The sequence below is a fragment of the Xenopus tropicalis genome, chromosome 2 (assembly GCF_000004195.4).
Source record: "Xenopus tropicalis strain Nigerian chromosome 2, UCB_Xtro_10.0, whole genome shotgun sequence".
In the NCBI taxonomy this organism is placed as follows: domain Eukaryota; kingdom Metazoa; phylum Chordata; class Amphibia; order Anura; family Pipidae; genus Xenopus; species Xenopus tropicalis.
The window spans coordinates 101,712,975-101,734,825 of record NC_030678.2 but is presented as its reverse complement, the minus strand read 5'-3'; the positions used below and the strand labels follow the sequence as shown (position 1 = coordinate 101,734,825).

Here is a 21,851-nt window from a genome sequence, read left to right as displayed (position 1 = left end):
AAAAGGTATTCTCCCTTCCTTTCCCTCCTTGCTTCATACTGCACATGTGTTTCATTCCCTCCCCCCCCCCCCCCCTCTGGCAGATCTGCTTCTGATTGGCTGGTGGGCATGTATAGCTCAGAACAGGAGACAGGATCAAGTTACACACATGCTCAGAGAATAGAAAGGCTGCCGCTGGCAGCCTACAGGAAGGGAAGAGAGATTTCAGTGATGTCACTGTAGTCTTCACACTGCTGTAGGCTGCCAGCACCATATCTCAGAGAAGCAAGCAGGGATCTGGGAATTTAGATATGCAGTAAGTACTTAAAAATAATGCCTTTAGACTTACTTTTAATTTATATTAACCTTTCATTGTCCTTTAAGTCTCCCCATATTTCTCCCGTTCAGATGATCAGAAGCCAAACAGGAAGAAAAAACGCTGAGCTGTGTAAAGAAAGTTCCCATAATGCCTCGCTCCTGCACCGAGACAAAGAACGGTGTACATGCTCAGTTTGTAAGACTATGAGGAAGCTTCCTGCTGATTGGCTGAGATCCACATTCCTAAGGGGGGAGAGTGAGCTCTTAGCATCTTGAGGGAGGGGGAGCAGGAGAGGGGAGACAGGAGAGAGCTATGTGTTTCTGGCAGAGGAAACCAGACACAACAAATCTTTTGACAGAGAACTCAGTGCAGTGTTTCTGTGAGTGCTTATGGCTGTATTTACATAGACCTTTCTGATAAAGCTTACTTAGTTTTTACCTTTCTTTCTTCTTTAACAGGCAGCCATGATAAATATTTTGCCAGGGGAAGAACAGATTTCATCTTAGGAGAGAGCAGAAGGATTGAAGCAGTGGAAGGCCAGGAAACCGGTTAGAAGTAGGTTACAACATTGGATAGGACAAGTGAATAGCCGAGTGTTTTCGCAGTTGAGAAAGAAGGGGATCTGGAAATATTATAAAGGAAAACGTGGCAGGTTTTGGCAGTGGCATTAAAAATTATTAAAGGTGGCCAGTCAATGATTATTCTAAAGGTGGCTTACCAAACAAACTGATCTTTGCATGATATGCCCACCTTTAGGTAGACAATATCAGGCCCCATACATGGGCAGATAAGCTTTTGGGCCAAATTGGCAGCTTAATTCTGCCTTTTTATGGTCACCTTTAAAAAACATGCCAAATTATTTTATAGCCGAGTTAATGATCAGGCCATCATTAGTAAAAGAAGAAGGGCCAGGTTTGGGTGGAAAGACTATATGCTCTGTTTTAGCTGTCTTGAGTTTGAGGTGGTGTTGATTCAACCAGGAGGAGCTAGCTAGGAGGCAGTTAGAGATAAGGGTATGAATGTCACTATGTACTGAAGGGGTGTATAAATACTGTATATTGAATGTCACCTGCATAGTGACATTTAAGCACAAATGAACAAATGGGGTCTCCCAAAGAGAGACTGTACAGGGAGAACAGCAAATGGTAAAGCAAAGTAGAGAATCCTGAGGCTCCCCCACAACATGCTGAACCTGAGAAGAGGATTTGACACCAAACTCAACAAAGAAAAATATGACATCCTATAAAAATCCTAAAACACACATACAAATCAATATAAATGAATAAATATATCATAATTACCAAGTTGGGATATGAGGTGCGCTGAATGCCAGATTCAGTTTTGGATTTGGCCGAATCCAAACTTGATTCAGCAGGATTCCGATTCAACCGAATTCAAGTACCTGTCCTAACTAAATCTGATCCTTTAAAATCATGTGACTTTTGGTCACACAAAAAAGGATGTTAAAATTTTTTTATATGTTCATTTTTTTTAACCCTTTTTAAATTTGCGCTGGTCATCTTGGAGTCAATAAGGAAATTTCTACCCGCAGAAAGGGCTGGAATTCGGCAGGCATTGGGTACTGTGGGTCAAAGGCTCACCAAATGAAAACCTTTCGGGTTTCTGTACATTATTCCAAAATGTATTTTTGTCAACTCAGAAGTAATAATTCTCTAAATAGGAAGTATATGTCTTTGTACTGAACCCCCGCAAATATATCCCCTTCAGCCTTTCTAATGATGTAGAAGTAAAGCTTTAGATTATTAATGCCCTAGATACATTTAATTTGCTTAATTCCACTGACAAAACTGTGTTGAGTGAAAAATATTTGAAAGTGGGTTAAGATGCTGTCTGTTCCTTTGAAAGAGGAAACTCAGGATGTGATAGTCAATGTAATTTAGATTACAGAGCACATAAATTATCACTGCTGCTATTTATCACATTCCCATCTTTTCAGCAACCACCTTCTGTTTCATTAATTCACTTACAGACTCCGTAACAGGTGGACAGCAGCAAAATAAAAAAACACCAATAATCAATGTAGCTTACTTGCCTTTCTGTCTTTTATAATATGGTTAGATGGATTAGAAAATTAAACTGAGCTGGACCCTGTTATATATCTTTAAAATGGTATTTTACCAATTTAGCCAGTAAGACACCTGTCAAGGATGGGATTACACATTTACCAACAATGTAGATGTTGGTAAATTTGTAATACCCTTAAGCTGAGCGCCTGGCCTGCTACCGATCTGCCACAATCTTAGCTTATTACTTCTGTGATACACTCAATAACTGGGCCTCCATTCATTCTCAAATCATTGTCCAGCCCACTTTTGTCATCGCTTCAACCATTCACATTTAGTAGGTCATTATGCCTGAAGTCTCGTTTAGTCCTTAGAAGCCTGGGCTACAGAAGCAAAAAATATTACAGAAGTAATATGCGGTCAACAAAATATCAACTTACACCCAACCCATACCTGCCCACTTACTACCAACACCCAACCCTAACCTGCTGGGCCTTGGTATGTATAGACCTGTGACCGACCTGCCCCTCTCTGATGTCATGAAGGGGTGGGGCACACAGGCACACATCTATAAACACTAACAGCTGAAGGCATAAGCTTGGCATAGTAAGGTCGTGGGTGGAGTGGGCGCTTAGAAAAGTTCAGTCCAAACCCATCTGCAGTTCACAAAAGTTATGTGGATGCAGCACATCACTAGTTTGGTCTCATTTACAGACAGCCTGGCCACAGACTACTAATAGCTGTTCTACTTTGAGCACGGCAAATGAAAATCTGGTGGACAAATCCTTTTTTATAAAAACATGCTTAGGAGACACCTCTCCCACCTGCCATCACATTCCCTCCGTATTGTTAAAGGAACTCACGCAAGCTAAAAATCATAACAGCACTAAATTGTGAAAAAAGCCACAGCAGGTTTTGAAGATCCGCATCTAGACTCAATAAAAAAAAAAGTGTCAACATAAAGAAATGGTGTCAAGCCCATGTAAAATTACATCTAAAATTATGCATTTTCAAAACTAAGTTTGGTTTTGTCAGTCACAGCTGTGCCCATTTCAGTAGAAAACATTAATGAAATAAGGATTGCCATAGTCAAAATCAACAAAGAGAACAGCAACAGTCCTAAAAAGCACCAGTGCCATTCTGTCTGCTGAATTTAACATCTTTTATTATGTAAGTACCAAGGTATGGACAGTAGTATTTATTTTGTCAAACTCCAATCTGTTGTGTGCTTTACTCTGAACTCTATTAGCTATGAGGGACAGCCTTAATTGTTAAGATAGAGGCATAAAGACCAGGTGTATTGCTAAATAGAGCCTCCTGTAGGCTGCCAGTCTACACTGGGCTACCAAATAATCAATCACAGCCCTTACTGGTCACCCCTTCCCCCCCAAGGAACTTTTTTCATGCGTGTGTTGCTCCCCAATTGTTTTTATATTTAAATGTTGCTCATGGCTAAAAAAAAGTTGGGGACTCCTAGTTGTAAATAGATTAGTTAGACAATAACTATTAGGTAGTGCTTCTAGAGCAGTTGTTCTAAACCTTCCTAATGCCGTGACCCTTTACTACAGTTCCTCATGTTGTGGTGACCCCAACCATAGAGGAGAGGTGTCTCGGTTCCTAAGATCATCGGAAATATGTGTTTTCCTATGGTCTTAGGCGACCCCTGTGAAACGGTCGTTTGACCCCTAAAGGGGTCCCGACCCACAGGTTGAGAACCGCTGTTCTAGAGACTATGTTTAGGTAACCCCTTTTTAATATATACTGTAACTGACTATTACTTTGTGTGTTCTAATGATTCATGATTGTAACAAATAACTAAATTCATACATGAGATTACTCAAATAGATGTGAAGAAATGGCAAATGAAGTTAAGATTTTACAGGGGAATATTACTGTAGAAGTATTTCAACACTTTAAAAAATGTGGCCCTTCCATTTCCTGCTCTCGAACTCCCATCAACTTAAAAGGCCAATGGTTGGAACGTTGTGCTACAAATTAGAGACTTCAACCCCTTTATTGTCACCTTATTTCAGTTCTTTTTTAGTTCAGTAACACAATCTAGCAAACCTGCTATTACTGATAACCCACATTACAGGGAAAGCATGGTAAAGTTACACATAAAAGTTACTTTATTTCATGTTAAAAAAAAAACGAAAATCCTATTACCATAGTAAATGATTTCTTCAATTTCCAAATGGCCGTAGCATATATGCCATCTGGTCTTCCCAAGATCCATCTGGTCTCATCCAGAGCAAAGCACAGAAGACAATATGTGCCACAATATGTATAAAAGCTGTCACTATACGGATAACTGTTTAAGAATGAAGAATAAGGTAATTGTGAGGTGAAATGATTTTAATAATGTCAGAAATAATTAAATAATATTATTTGTGCCACAAAAAAATATGTAATGATTACTAATCAATTTATTAGCCTCTATTTATGTAGCACCAACAGTAGGGGAGCATTTTGTCCCCTTAAGCTGTTTGATAAGGACGGTAAGTCACATTTTCTAGATTTTTGGGCATTTAGTTCACTGTTGCTATTTTATTATTTTATGAGAATAACTTCAGGTTTTAGATTTAGAGGTTTGGATGGTTGTCACTGTTTTGGCAGATATATATATATATATATATATATATATATATATATATTACTCCTTTTGTTGTGGGTAGTGGCATACTTGCATGTGGGGGGCCAGTCCCAGTTGATCCTCCTTCTTCTTGTACAAGGTAGGCCTGCAGTTATAGAAGTATAGAGAATATGGGAGAAAGTGAGCTAAGGGCTTGAAGCATAATGTTGGCACTGTCTTGATTCTGCTATGTGTTCTAAGGGCATTCAAAGATCATATTATATAATATGATTATAAATATCATATATAATATATATATATTATATATATGTAAATGATCATGATCTGTGACCTTTAGCGTCAGTAGTAAAAGTGGGATTACCCAAAAAGGGTGTGTCGTCAACAAAATATTCTACGTTGGGACATGTCAACTCCAAAAATAACTGTTTGCCTAATAAAAGAAAACATGATTCTAAGCAACTTTTCAATATCAATTTATTAAAAATTATAAGTGCTTTAAAAGTTATTTGTAAATGTAATTGCTATTTAACGCAGTATTTGCTGAACTCCTAGTTGTTACTTTTTAAACAATGTTGCAAGTTTCAAGCTCCTCCAGCAAGACAGGTCTGTTAAATCTGCTGGCGTTGTTACATTGTTTCAAACCCCAGAGCCATCAGGGCAGAGAATAGAAAGGACAGGCAGACACTGCTTTTAATAACAGTTATATATACAAATAACTAAAAAAAATCCATTACAAATATGTAATTAATGTATATTGAAAAGTTGCTAAGAATTAAGTTTTCAGGCAAAAAAATATTTTTGGGGTTGACATGTCCTTTAACCTTTTTACTGTCAGCCGTTTTGGTCAAAGTGGAACTTGTATTGCCAGACAGTTTTTGAACATTTAGGGGCCTTTCCTCGGGAGGACTTTTAGTTTACTCAGGAAAACAGTATATCCTTTTTTTCAGGACAACCTATGCTTTCAAAATATGGTAGAATTTGTGTGTAATCCCAATTCTGTAACAAGATATGTAAATGTCTAAAAATGGAAAAAAAAAAACAAATTTTCCTTAATATAAACACACATGCAAGAAACAAAAATTATTTTATGCACAAAACTACAGCTGATTTGGAAAATCCCATGTCTCCTGAACGCGCCAATACCAAATATATATAGTTTTATGGAGATTTCTCACTTGTATAGGTCAAAAACTCCCAGCAGTACACTACCAAATTTCCAAAGCACTGCTTCAAAAAGCTGCATACTTTAGATTTAAGGCCAAAAATTCAACCAACAGAAGGTTTATCCCAGAAAATTATAAATTTTTGGAAAGAACAGATTCTGGGGAATCCAGAGTAGGCACAACTGTCTGTTTGCTCCAAACTATCAAGTCACAATGCTTTCCTAATGTTATTGGTTTTTATCAAAATTTGTGAAATTTTTTAAAAAATCACTTCAAAGCTTCCAGTCTATAGAATCTTATCTCCTACAGGTCATAAACTAATCAAATAAAACACCCTAAATATGAACGCCAGGGGTCCACTGAACAGTTTGATGCTCAATATGTATAGGTTTACCTAAGTATGTGGCATGTAGGGGCCCCAATGTGAAAATACCCCCATATGTACTGTCATTTCTGTCATTTCAGCTCCAGCAAAATCAACACATTTACATCATTATATGTGGAATTAAGCTAGTAAAAAGTATGCTCACCCCAGAAAGTCAAATATTTTTGGAAAGTACATATTCCCCGAATCTAAAATGGGTACCTGTGTCTTTCTACTCCAAAGTATCCAAAATTCCACCAACAGAAGGTTTATCCCAGAAAATTATACATTTTTGGAAAGAACAGATTCTGGGGAATCCAGATTCTGGGGAATCCAGAGTAGGCACAACTGACAGGCTTACTAACAGGCTGGTGGCTGACTGAATCAACTGCTTTTTCAATTCAACAAAAAAAAGGGATAAGTATTTTTTATTAACTTTATTCAGAATCACTGTGTTTTCTAACTGTTGGGTTTAAATTTTTTCAAAAGTATTTGCTCTTTTTGGTGCCAATTTACAAAGTTTGGTTAACTATAAGGCTTACAGCAGGTTTGCCAGAGTTACATTCCTTTGTAATTACCCTCAGTTTGAGGGGGTGGGGTTTGATTAGTTGACCTTAACAGACTGTTGAAATAGAACCACTGGCACTCCAGTGGAGCTTGCTCTGGTGGTAGGTGCTCTGTAAGTGATTGCTCTTTAAGTGGGGGCTCTATAAGTGGAGTTATAATCACAGGAGTTAGTGGGGGCTCTATAAGTGGAGTTATAATCACAGGAGTTAGTGGGGGCTCTATAAGTGGAGTTATAATCACAGGAGTTACAAACTAAGGGAGTTAAAACAAGGTAAAAAAAAAAAAAAAAAAAAAATTTTTTTTGTTTATTTAATAGCCTTTTTTCACAAATTTTTGTTTAACTGTTTCTGTAACTGGGAGAATGAGTGGCAGCAACATTGAAGGTATGACACAGTGCACAGCCTGCCGCATGTATGCAGTTGTGGAACAACAGTTCCAAAGTGCATACCTCTGTTGTGGATGTGAGCGAGTTGCCACTTTAGAGGCTCGCGTTAGAGCACTAGAGGAACAAGTTGCAACACTGCGTTCTATTGACAATCTTGAAAGAAGTCTCTTGCTAACTGAACAAGAACTAGCGGGGTCAGATAGTATGGGGGGAGGGGAGCAAGGAAAGGATGATAGGGCAGTAAGCTGGGTGACAGTTAGAAAATCTAGTGTGGGGAAAAGAAAAAGGGAGGCTGCTCCAGGGTTTGCGCATCCCAACAGATTTGCCAGATTGTGTGAAGAAGATGGGAGTGTGAACTCTGGACTAGCGGTTCTAGATGAGGCTGATCTCTCTAACAGCCGGGAGACCAGTTTCTCTAGTAGTGGTGGGGAGGAGAGCAGAGCTAGGCCTAAACAGATGGTGGTTATAGGGGATTCGATCATTAGGAAAGTGGACAGGGTAATCTGTCGAGCGGATCGCTTCAACCGGACAGTTTGCTGTCTTCCTGGTGCCAGGGTTCGGCATGTGGTTGATCGGGTCGACACATTATTGGGAGGGGCTGAGCATGACCCGGCTGTCTTGGTACATATCGGTACTAACGACAAAATGAACGGTAGGTGGGGGACCTTAAAGAGTGAGTTCAGGGATCTAGGCTCTAAAATTAAGCAAAGGTCTTCCAATGTAATATTTTCGGAAATTTTGCCGGTGCCGCGTGCTAGTTTAGGGAGACAGCGGGAGCTTAGGGAGCTAAATGCGTGGCTAAAGTCTTGGTGTAGGAAGGAAGGGTTTGGGTTCCTAGAGCACTGGGCTGACTTTTCTTTGGGGTACAATCTATACAGCCCTGACGGATTGCACCTCAATGGAAGGGGGTCTACTGTGCTGGGGGAGAGAATGGTTAAGAGGCTGGAGGAGTGTTTAAACTAGACAAGGGGGGGGTTGGTAAGCTAGATTCTTATGGGAGAGCTAGTGTAGATGGGGCAGTGGGACCAGTAAAGGGTTGTGGGGGAGGAGTGAGGGGGGCATATAGTTTATCAGATAAGGAGCTTCCATTGTTACAAGGGAAACAGACTAATTTTCACCTTAGCTCTAACTGTCCTTTAGCTAATGTAAGCTGTAGAGGAAGAAGTAGTAATCTCCGCTGCATGCTGGCTAATGCGCGTAGCTTGTCGGGAAAAATAGGGGAGCTGCAGGCTATTGCATGTATTGAAAATTATGACTTAATTGGTATCACTGAGACCTGGTGGGATGAAAAATGCGACTGGGCAGTGAATTTAAATGGGTATACGCTTTTTAGGAGGGACAGAGAGATTAAAAAGGGTGGAGGGGTTTGTCTTTATGTAAAGTCAGATTTAAAGCCATGTAATAAAGACATTACCAATGAAAACGTTGAATCTCTTTGGGTAGAAATTTCAGTAGGGCTGAAGGTCACAAAGAAAATGATCATTGGTGTATGCTATAAACCACCCCGTATAGATGAGGGGGATGAGTCCCAGCTACTTTTGCAAATGGAAGAGGCTTCAAAATTGGGTCAAGTTGTTATTATGGGGGACTTTAATTATCCGGACATTGACTGGAGTAATGGGGTGGCTAAGTCAGAAAAAGCTAGTAGGTTTGTAAATATGCTAAATGACAACTTTTTATTTCAGGTGGTTCAAGAACCTACTCGGAATGAGTCTATTTTGGACCTGGTAATATCTAATAATACTGAACTTATCTCTAACATTTGTGTGGGTGAGCATTTGGGGAACAGTGATCACAACATGGTCTCCTTTGAGATAATGCTGCAGAGACAGCTCTATAAGGGAGTAACTAAAACGCTCAATTTTAGACGTGCAGACTTTGCCAGTATAAGGGCATCTCTGCAATGTGTCAACTGGGAAAGGCTTTTCATGGGGTTAGACACAGAAGGAAAATGGAACATCTTTAAAACATTGCTTTGCAGGTATACACAACAGTATATTCCCCTTGTAAGCAAGGAGAGGCATCGCAAAGCAAAACCCTTATGGCTGAATAAAAGAGTTAAGGTCGAGGTTGGTAATAAAAAACGTGCTTTTAAAGCATTCAAGTTAGCTGGGACAGCGGAAACTTTCATCAGGTACAAGGAAGCAACTAAAGCATGCAAAAAAGCTATCAGGCAAGCTAAAATAGAGATGGAAAGGGATATTGCAGCTAGGAGTAAAAAGAATCCAAAATTATTTTTTAATTATGTGAATAGTAAAAAAATGAAGCAAGAAGGGGTGGGAACTTTATTATCACGGGGAGGTACGTTGGTTGATGAGAACGGGGAAAAAGCTGAAATTTTGAACTCTTATTTTTCATCTGTCTATACATCTGAGGAGCCAGATAATGAAGGCTTCCCTTTTAATATGCCCAGTGCTAGTAATTTAGCTACTGACGCGTGGGTCACTCAGGAGGAAATTCAAAAGAGACTTGAACATGTAAAGGTAAACAAAGGTCCAGGGCCGGATGGGATTCATCCCAGGGTATTAAATGAGCTGAGCGCTGTGATTGCCAAGCCTCTTCACATAATTTTTCAGGATTCGTTGAGGTTTGGCATGGTGCCGAGAGACTGGCGGATTGCTAATGTGGTGCCGTTATTTAAAAAGGGATCTCGTTCTCAGCCTGAAAACTATAGGCCTGTTAGTCTGACATCAGTAGTAGGAAAGCTTCTGGAAGGGGTAATAAGGGATAGGATAGTTGAATACATTGCAGTTCACAATACTATTAGTTTGTGCCAGCATGGTTTTATGCGTAACAGATCTTGCCAGACTAATTTAGTTGCCTTTTATGAGGAGGTGAGCAGGAACCTTGATGCTGGAATGGCAGTTGATGTCATCTACTTAGATTTTGCTAAAGCGTTTGATACAGTACCTCACAGAAGGTTAATGATCAAATTGAGGAATATTGGCCTAGAACATAATATTTGTAATTGGATAGAAAACTGGCTGAAGGATAGAGTACAAAGAGTGGTGGTAAATGGAACATTTTCTAATTGGGCCAGTGTGGTTAGTGGAGTACCGCAGGGGTCAGTCCTTGGTCCTTTGCTTTTTAACTTGTTTATTAATGACCTGGAGGTGGGCATAGAGAGTACTGTTTCTATTTTTGCTGATGACACTAAATTGTGCAAAACTATAAGTTCCATGCAGGATGCTGCCGCTTTGCAGAGCGATTTGACAAAATTGGAAAACTGGGCAGCAAACTGGAAAATGAGGTTCAATGTTGACAAGTGCAAAGTTATGCACTTTGGTAGGAATAATATAAACGCAAACTATCTACTGAATGGTAGTGTGTTGGGGGCATCCTTAATGGAGAAGGATCTAGGGGTTTTTGTAGATCATAAGTTGTCTAATTCCAGGCAGTGTCATTCTGTGGCTACTACAGCAAATAAAGTGCTGTCTTGTATAAAAAAGGGCATTGACTCAAGGGATGAGGACATATTTTTGCCGCTTTATAGGTCCCTGGTAAGGCCTCACCTTGAGTATGCGGTGCAGTTTTGGGCTCCAGTCCTTAAGAAGGATATTAATGAGCTGGAGAGAGTGCAGAGACGTGCAACTAAACTGGTAAAGGGGATGGAAGATTTAAGCTATGAGGTTAGACTGTCGAGGTTGGGGTTGTTTTCTCTGGAAAAGAGGCGCTTGCGAGGGGACATGATTACTCTGTACAAGTACATTAGAGGGGATTATAGGCAGTTGGGGGATGTTCTTTTTTCCCATAAAAACAATCAGCGCACCAGAGGTCACCCCTATAGATTAGAGGAACAGAGCTTCCATTTGAAGCAGCGTAGGTGGTTTTTCACGGTGAGAGCAGTGAGGCTGTGGAATGCCCTTCCTAGTGATGTGGTAATGGCAGACTCTGTTAATGCCTTTAAGAGGGGCCTGGATGAGTTTTTGAACAAGCAGAATATCCAAGGCTATTGTGATACTAATATCTACAGTTAGTATTACTGGTTGTATATATATAGTTTATGTATGTGAGTGTATAGATTGGTTAGTATAGGTTGTGTGCTGGGTTTACTCGGATGGGTTGAACTTGATGGACAATGGTCTTTTTTCAACCCTATGTAACTATGTAACTATGTAACTATGTAACTATGTAACTGTCTGTTTGCTCCAAACTATCAAGTCACAATGCACCCTCGGGTACTGAGAGAGCTAGGGGCAGAATTACAGTGGCCCTTGTTTCTGATGTTCTCAGACTCTCTTTCATCAGGTATGGTACCTAGGGATTGGAAGAAGGCGAATGTCATTCCTATATTTAAAAAGGGAGTAAGATCTCAGCCTGGCAATTATAGGCCTGTAAGTTTGACATCCGTGGTGGGCAAGTTATTTGAAAGCTTGTTAAGGGATCACATACAAAATTATGTACTGGGGAATGCCATTATGAGCAGTAATCAGCATGGCTTTATGAAGGACAGGTCATGTCAGACCAATTTAATTGCTTTTTATGATGAGGTAAGTAAGAAGCTGGACAGTGGGGATGCAGTAGATATAATCTATTTGGATTTTGCCAAAGCATTTTATACTGTTCCCCACAAACGACTGCTTTCTAAACTAAGGTCTATTGGTCTTACTGAAGTCGTTTGCACATGGATTGAAAACTGGCTACAGGATCGGGTACAGAGGGTGGTTGTTAATGGTACATTCTCTACTTGGAAAGAGGTTCTCAGTGGGGTCCCTCAGGGTTCTGTACTGGGTCCACTTTTGTTTAACTTGTTCATAAATGACTTGGGGGAGGGTATTATGAGTACTGTATCAGTGTTTGCAGATGACACAAAACTCTACAGACCAGTCAATTCTATCCAGGATGTGACATCCTTGCAGCAGGATCTTGACCAACTGGCAATCTGGGCAGCTAAGTGGCAGATGAGATTTAATGTGGATAAATGTAAGGTCATGCACCTGGGATGTAAAAATATGCAAGCCCCGTATACCCTTAATGGGACTGCACTAGGCAAATCCATAATGGAGAAGGACCTTGGAGTCCTTGTAGATAATAAACTTGGCTGTAGCAAGCAATGCAAGGCAGCAGCTGCAAGGGCAAACAAGGTTTTGAGCTGTATTAAAAGGGGTTTAGATTCACAGGAGAAGGGGGTTATTCTTCCCCTTTACAGAGCGCTGGTAAGGCCCCATCTAGAATATGCTGTTCAGTTTTGGTCTTCAGTGCTCAAACGGGACATTATTGAGTTAGAGAGGGTCCAGAGAAGGGCAACTAAGCTGGTAAAGGGTATGGAAAGTCTCAGTTATGAAGATAGACTGGCCAAGTTGGGTCTGTTTACACTGGAGAAGAGGTGCTTAAGAGGTGACATGATAACTATGTATAAATAAATAAAGGGATCATATAATAACCTTTCTAATGTTTTATTTACCAGTAGGTCCTTCCAACGGACACGAGGGCACCCACTCCGGTTAGAAGAAGGGAGGTTCCATTTAAATATTTGGAAAGGATTTTTTACAGTGAGAGCTGTGAAGTTGAGGAATTCCCTCCCCGAATCAGTTGTACTGGCTGATACATTATATAGCTTTAAGAAGGGGCTGGATGGATTTTCAGCAAGTGAGGGAATACAGGGTTATGGGAGATAGCTCTTAGTACAAGTTGATCAAGGGACTGGTCCGATTGCCATCTTGGAGTCAGGAAGGAATTTTTTCCCCTTTGCGGCAAATTAGAGAGGCTTCAGATGGGGTTTTTTGCCTTCCTCTGGATCAACTAGTAGTTAGGCAGGTTATATATAGGCATTATGGTTGAACGTGATGGACGTATGTCTTTTTTCAACCCAACTTACTATGTTACTATGTATCAAGCCACAAAGCGTTTCTAAAGTTAGCAATTTTGATGACATTTCCAAAAATCCCCTCAAAGCTTCCACTTTGCAGCATCATATCTCCCACATAGCATTAGGTACCAATATAAAAAACACTAAATTTGAATGCCAGGGGTCCACTGAACAGTTTAATGCCTAATATGTATAGGTTTACCTAATTTTGTGGCATGTAGGGGCCCCAGTGGGAACATACCCCAATATGATCTATCATTTCAGCTCCAGCAAAATCAACACATTTACATCATCATATGTGGGATAAAGCTAGTATAACGTATGCTCACCCCAGAAAGTCATATATTTTTGGAAAGTAAACATTCCCCTGAATCTAAAAAAGCTTTTCTAAAGTTAGCAATTTTGATGACATTTCCAAAAATCCCCTCAAAGCTTTCAATTTGCAGCATCATATCTGCAACATAGCATTAGATACCAAAATAAATCACCATAAATTTGAACGCCAGGGGTCTACTGAACAGTTTGATGCCCAATATGTATAGGTTTACCTAAATATGTGGCATGTAGGGGCCCCAATGGGAGCATACCCCCATATGATCTATCATTTCAGCTCCTGCAAAATCAACACATTTACATTCTTTATGTGGGATAATGCTACAAAAACGTACACTCACCCCAGAAAGCCATATATTTTTGGAAAGTACACATTCCCCCGAATCTATAATGGGTACACATTTCTTTGAACTCCAAAGTAACAAGCCAAGCAAATCTTTCCTAAATTTGCAGATTTTTATGATATTTCAGAAAATCGCCTAAAAATGTTGCAATTTGCAATGTTGCATTTATCTCACACAATTTCTTGCATGCAATGGCAAATCACCCCAAATAGGAACACCAGAGGTCTACTGACCAGTTTGATGCCCAATATGCATAGATATACCCAAGTCTGCAGTACATACTGACCCCAAAATGAAAATAGCGCATAAGGATTTCTCGCCGGCCAACTCAGCTTTTGCACACAGAGCCCCCTGACAGTGTATTATGTGCCGTAAGACCCCCTAACTATACAGAGACCCCACAGAAAACCATATCGTTTTGGAAAGTACACATTCTGACAAATCCAACATGGGTAAAGAGTCCTTTCTACACCCAAATACCAATCTGCAAAGCTTTCCTAAAGTTAGTGGTTTTTAGGACATTTCGGAAAATTGCCTAAAAATGTTGCAGTTTGCTGCATTTATCTCACACAATTTCTGGTGTACAATGGCAAATCACCCCTAATAGGAACACCAGAGGTCTACTGAACAGTTAAATGCCCAATATGCATAGATATACCAAAGTCTGTGGTATGTACTGAACCCAAAATTAAAATAGTGCATATGGATTTCTCGCCTGCCAACTCAGCTTTTGCATACAGAGCCCCCTGGCAGCGTATTATGTGCCGTAAGAACCCCTAACTATACAGAGACCCCCAGAAAACCATATATTTTTGTAAAGTAAACATTCTGATGAATTCAAAATAAGGAAAGTTATTTTTGTACACCAAAGTTACACATGGCAAAGCTATGCTAAAATCAGATTAGGAATACTAATACAGGGATAAAAATGCAATAAAACCACAAATATTGTGCAAATCAGTAAACAACAAAATAAGTCACACAACAGTGTAATTAGTGGTCAGAATATCTGATCCAAAAGTCACGCTGTCAAAATAAACAGTTTTTAGGGAAAAGAAACTAAAAATGAGTTGTAAAATGGGAAAAAAATAATAATAAAAAAAAAGTTTGTGTATACATGTGTGTACATATGTAAAAGTTGTGTGATAGTGTGTAAGTGTGTATATGAGTCTATATGAGTGTGCAAAAGGAAAAAAAAACTGCTAAATTGTGTGCTGTAAAAATGTATGTAAGTGTGTGTGTAAGTGTGTAAATGCAAAAAATACAAATACTTACCTGTCCTGAAGCAGGGGTCACAGTCCTGGTCCTCCTGCTGCAGTCCTGGAGTGAGTGGGCTGGCGCTTGGGGGGAAGCAGGAAGCGGGTTCCAAGCAGCAGACGTGATGCGATCGTGTCTGCTGCTTGGAGGTTGGTCCTGCGACGATCGCACGCAGGACCGACATGACAGCCCCCTTGCCTCGTTGCTCAGGTGGCTGTCACAGCTAAAAACTCTCTGCAGAAGCGGCACATGGCGCAGCGCTGTACAATAAGTGGGTTTCATACACTGGACATACAGAGCAACATATAAAGCAATCAATAACCAATACAAGAGGTGAAGAGAGCCCTGCCCAAAAGAGCTTACAATTTTAGATCTCAGCCACAATTTTGTGATGTTTGGGATGTTCCCTCACTAATCACCTGTAACAAGAAAAAGTATACATAAGAGTAAAAGGGGCAGCTCAGCCTATTCATTGGCACTGGTAACTTAGATTGTATTCATGCCTTTGTTTTGTGTGTGAGCACAGTGCTTCAAACCAGAGGGCATTTAGTTCCTAAAAAGGCACAGGCAAATTACTAGAAAAGTATCATTTGCATGAGAAAGTGTTATTTCCAACAGTCTTTTACATATGGCTTTTTATGTGATCTATTTTAATAGAGAGCTGAAATGTTAAAGGAAAAGTAACACTAAAATTTTTTAAGTGAAAAAGCTATTCTACCCTGCTCCAATAACTGCCCTATCCTACAAACCCCTTAGTATTTTGAATGCTTTAAAAGAAAATACCTGTTAAAACTTGGCTTCCTGTCAATTGAACTAAGCCGATACGGAGAAGGGAGGAGCAGGCATCAACTATGCGACGATCGATTTATCGAGTCTAGCCTGACTCCTTCCTATACAGAAGGAAGGCTAGGCTCGATCAATTGATCCTCGCATAGTTGATGCCTGCTCCTTCCTTCGCTGTTTCGCCTTAGTTCAAGAAGAGGGAGTAAGCTAAGAGAGGAGTAAGCTAAAATAAGGCAGTTTTGTATTTCCATTAAAATCAGTCTTCTGCCTACAGTGTTCTAACAGACACATTTTGCAGCTGTTGTAAGGATTAAGGCTTTATAATTATATTGGTTTAGCATGGGATAAAAATGCAGTAACAGTGTAATTTTATTCAGAACAGAGGTGATTGTATTTTTACATAATTTAGATTCCTGTATGTTTAAATAATATGATAGTAACTGTTAGGGTTTATAAATTATGATCAGACAGGTAAAAGGGGAGGGGGGAGTTGACAACTGAAACAGAGAGTAAAAAATGAGAGTAAAGACACAACTATGTGACAGTCCTGGTTATTCCAGACTGCAACCCAACCTGTAAAAACACAATAGCAGATAAAAAAAATGTAGGGGACTGAAGGTTTAGTTGCCCTTTAAGCAGTCCTTTAAGTTTTAGGCAGGTCCTAATATACAGTTGGGAGGGGGAGAATGCTTCCCTGGGCAAAGTATTTTCCTGGCAGTTCAGTAACTGGCCAGGAGATGTCATTATCCTAGTCTTTAAAAAGGGACGCTTGGCCTCTTTGGATAACACCTGTTGGAGGAGGTGGATGGTGCTCAGTGCCTGGGCAACGGTAGGTCCAGTAGATGAAACAATGTCAGGATAGTCTTGTAATAACTTGCTCCAGGACTGCGAGTTAGTATCAGTATAGCTAGTGAGCAGCCTGAAGCTCCACCAAGGAGAATATAAGGATTAGCAGTCCGGGATTCAAGTGTGCATACCTAGGGGTAGATTTATTCCTGACTAGGTCCCCCTTGGTGGGCCTGTATTTGATGTTGGACACTTCTGAGTTAGATTCAATTCACACATTAATCATTAACCCAAATGGGTATATATTGTACATATATGTATGTACACCAATCCTTAGAGTACAATACAATACAATATACAAGAAAGTTTTCACACCAGCACACCCTGTAAAAACCTTCACATCTTCAGTCCTCACTAGGACCATTCTTAAGGTTATATATATATATATATGAAAATCCAGTATAAAACACATTGGGAAAACTCACCAATTAAAGGGGGAGTACAGGTGTACATGCCCCAGACCTTCAGCTTTAGGGAGGTTACCATACTCTTCAGAAATAGCAGGCAGGCACAAAAACAGACCATAACAACACAAATTATGTGTAGTATGTAAAAAGTATCTATTTAAGGCAGGGGTGGCTTGATTGTAGTCCACCAGAAATCCACGTGGGATCGATTGGTAGACCAGAGGTAGAGGCCAGTGAAAACAAAAAATTGTGGTGTGCACGAAGAATTTTCTGTGAAAACACACAATTTGGTATTTATTCTGACCTAAGCACATGATTTTTTAAATTCCCTTTAAACTTGTGTGAGCACGTAATAATTTTTGGCACACCCATCCGAAAATTCAAGTTAACATTGCCTACACCTATGATTAAGTGCACCTTACAGTATGAAATGCATAAGGCCTGTTTTTTTTTTAGATGATCATTAAGGAATCATTAAGAATGATAGTAGTTCCTGGAGTTTAGTGTATAAATTCAATCCACAGATGAGAACGAGAATAAATTTAATGGGGTGAACTTCTGATAAAATAAAAAAGCAGGGCTGTAAAATCAATGCATTTGTAGAGCTATGCTCAAATATTGACATGTCATATTTGTTCTGAAGTTTGCAGCAATGGAGACCAAATATGAGTCATTCCACTGTTAAACCCCACAATATGAAAGTATTAGATATTGTGTAAACAGACTGTGCAGAAGAGCCATTTTTTGCATGCTGAATGCAGTCTGGCAACTTGGTGTCTGATAGAGGAGAGTTTCGTAGACAGAGAGAGATAGATGAATCCTGCAGTCGGAAGGAGGAAGAGAGAGGTCCAGGGATAGATGATGTGAGTTGGACTGCAATGTTACAGTGTTATAAAACTTGTAAAAGCTTTTCATCAGAACTTGTAGATTTATATAATATAGCATGGTTCATGTTTAAAGTGACGGGTGTCTCAGAGAATTGTTGTTCCTGAAAAATCCCTGGTTTGTAAGACAAACCATCTGAACATGAGGATTTTGGTAATCCTATGTCTAGAAATCAGTTCTTGGTATATACTCCAATGTGATAACCTACAGTTATTGAATAGAAGCTGCTTAAAACACAATAGTAATATGACCATTAAGCAAGTCATATATGGTCATAAAACCTCATGTGCCCTTTTTAAAAAATTCTCAATAACATTTAGACAACATATCCCAGGATGGGGTTTAAATGGATTTTATACTGACAAATAAGAATTATTATCTAAAAAAAACACCTGTGTTATGGGATAGCTCAAGAGAGGGGAAAGAAGCACAAGGCCTTATGAACAACAACAAACAGAAGATATAGTTACATAGTTACATAGGGTTGAAAAAAGACCAGTGTCCATCAAGTTCAACCCATCCAAGTAAACCCAGCACACCTAACCCACACCTACCAATCTATACACTCACATACATAAACTATAAATACAACCACTAGTACTAACTGTAGATATTAGTATCACAATAGCCTTGGATATTCTGATTGTTCAAGAACTCATCCAAGCCCCTCTTAAAGGCATTAACAGAATCTGCCATTACCACATCACTAGGAAGGGCATTCCACAACCTCACTGCCCTCACCGTGAAAAACCACCTACGCTGCTTCAAATGGAAGCTCTGTTCCTCTAATCTATAGGGGTGACCTCTGGTGCGTTGATTGTTTTTATGGGAAAAAAGAACATCCCCCATCTGCCTATAATCCCCTCTAATGTACTTGTACAGAGAAATCATGTCCCCTCGCAAGCGCCTCTTTTCCAGAGAAAACAACCTCAACCTCGACAGTCTCACCTCATAGTTTAAATCTTCCATCCCTTTAACCAGTTTAGTTGCACGTCTCTGCACTTTCTCCAGCTCATTAATATCCTTCTTAAGGACTGGAGCCCAAAACTGCACTGCATTCTCAAGGTGAGGCCTTACCAGGGACCTATAAAGGGGCAAAATTATGTTCTCATCCCTTGAGTCAATGCCCTTTTTTATACAAGACAGCACTTTATTTGCTTTAGTAGCCACAGAATGACACTGCCTGGAATTAGACAATTTGTTATCAACAAACACCCCTAGATGTCTTCCTTTGTGTGTACAGGGGTGGATGCCATATCTGTCAGTGCACACTCTATTCAGGTTGGGCAGTACACAACTGGCTAGAAAACGACTCATTAGATATAGGGTGCTACATTGAAAAGTTCAGATTTAATCTAATAAAATCAAACTAGAATCCTTACAAAATAAAACAAGTTTTGAAAATTGTTATATTTTTACTGATTACAATTGTTTTTAAACCTCTTCTGGGGGCAGCCTTAATAAGTTTAGTTTTCAGTAAATTTTCCAGTTGAAGGATTAAATAGATTTCTGATGTCATCCAATAGACTATGTAAGGAAGCCCAGCCTTTTGGTGAGTACAAAGTGATAAATGTTTTTCCTACAATGACTAAAGCATAAATTACAGAAATTAAATGTAATGGAAAAACACATTAAGTTATTGAAGAGATATGGTATTGGCAGTTGGGCTTTGCGTGCTCTGTAACTGCTAAATGCTGGCTACAGCAACAATTATTTGCTCAATGCCACATACATAGCCTGACATTAAAAAAAAATCTGGGCTTTGTAGTTGTATGTGAACTTACCTTGGTAGGTTGCAGCTAAAAAGGCACGCACGACACCTCAGCATGTCAAAAACTTACATGATTAGAATGTTTGCATTGCTGCAGAACTCCTATGTTAGGGATGGGAAATACAGTGCCACAGTTGTCAGCAGTGCTAATCATATCACCAAAGCCTCTTTTCATCTGCACACCTAGGTGACCGTTAAAAAAGGATTAGCTGTTGCCACATTTAGTTCACTAAAGAGTTTATCTTACTGTGTTTAGTGGATGAATGCAAAGACAGCTCTCCAGCGCAAGAGTTCCTGTAGAGCTACCCAGACAGTCACACTCTCTCCCTGCTCCAGATGAAGCAGTTAGCATCCTGCTGGGAAAACATTAGTAATTGTGTGTTGAAATGCTAATGGACCTTGTCATGTTTATCAAAGCTGAGAGAGTGATCATGCATTCCAGGGCTTTGTTGCTCCAGGAAACCAGCAAAAATAATAAACATGCTGCTCTTCCTCATTTATCAAAGCTGTTCAATTTATGTTTTTTTTCCTATATGAAGGGTTATATAGGAAAACCTTGTTTAAAACATGAAGATATTTACACAGTTACGGAGAGATTTAAACTGCCTTTACACACACAAGATACAGGACTGCACATAGGAACTGAGAATATCATCTTCATGCTAAACAACTACTAATAAAGCATGGGTAGAGGACAAATGTTGCTATGTCATTATTAGAACTCATGGACAAGATTTTAAAAAGAAATTATAACCAGTTGGTTCATCTAGCCAGCCCATTAAATACATAACTTTAGTTTTCTTTTTCCCATATGTTTAAATTCCTTTCATTAATTAATCTTTACCACAATACGGAAGCTATTTCATGTACCTAACAGCCTTTATGTTGCTCCTTACCTTTATAGTTTCCCTCTAACCAACTTAAGTTGGGGGTCTAAGTTCCAGTCACCTCTGGGAAACAATTCCTTTATGAATTCCCTTTATATGTGTGGATGTTTCTATGAAACATGGCTAAACAAGAAAGTTTTTAACATAGAGTGGGCTATAACCTTTACAGAAAAGGTTGTGGTAGAGCTGGCTTAGAAACCTCCCTTTTCCACTTTATGTGTAGGAATTAGGATAGAGTCACATGTAGCCGTTTCTTACTGTGAAGTTAAGAAGTTAAATGTATGCATTTATGTTCAGAAGACACACGTAATTTACATTTATGAGGTTATCTTTGTAGGCAAGAACAGTGATATAAGATGTGCAGTTTTTTGCAATTTGTTGAAGTTTGGTGTAAAACAAAAAAGAGTACAAAATGTAAAAAAAATTGCTTGCCATTTCATGAAAATGTTTTTGGAAAATCGGCTGGCAGTGAAAGAGTTGAAAACAATGTGAATATAAACGACTACTTCCAGATAACTGTCATTGGTGGCTATTCAGTAAACCTTTGTGTCATTTATTGAGGATGAAATGCAATAGTTCCCTTCAAGTCGATTTTGACAGGGAAGCAGACCTAACATGTCAGAAGTTCTTGAATAAAAATGTGTTGTTATGGCTTCCACAGTAAACCTCAATGCAATCATCTATTTAACAAGCTATGTCAGCTATGGGGGTTTTAAAAGGAGATGGGTAAAAAAAATGGCTCCTTATCTGTGAAAGTGCAGAATGACAAAGCTATTTGCAAAAGTATTTTGCATTACGAAAGTTTTACAGTGTAGCTGATAAATTAGTGTTTTGGGATAGCAGACAGCTAAAGTTTTTCTAAATTTAGTGTAAGTCAAATGAAAACCTAGAATTAAAGGGGAAGAAAAGTCATTTTGGCATTTTACTGCCAAAAGATTTTCCACATTAGTGCCACCTAGAACAATATATTTATTCTGCAGAAACCATTACCATACCTGATTAAACAGCTTTAGAAGTTTTCTCCCTTTGCCTAAGACAGCAGCTGCCATTTTAGGTAGCTTCCTGCCTGCAGTCTAGCCTTTATAGCTCAGATCACACATTCCTAAGTGAGGGGAGAGGTAGTTCTTAGCATTCT

The 21,851-nt window shown here is 39.4% G+C and overlaps 1 protein-coding gene across 1 annotated transcript in view; it reads right to left on the bottom strand.

The window, feature by feature from the left end:
* The window catches only part of camkk1 (calcium/calmodulin-dependent protein kinase kinase 1), a 55,368-nt gene extending 35,428 nt beyond the window's left edge, over nucleotides 1-19,940 (bottom strand). Inside the window, exon 1 of the mRNA NM_001100271.1 lies at nucleotides 19,843-19,940. The gene's annotated coding sequence lies outside the window, so the exon portion shown is untranslated. The remainder of the gene's footprint in view (nucleotides 1-19,842) is intronic.
* Nucleotides 19,941-21,851: the final 1,911 nt, after the last annotated feature.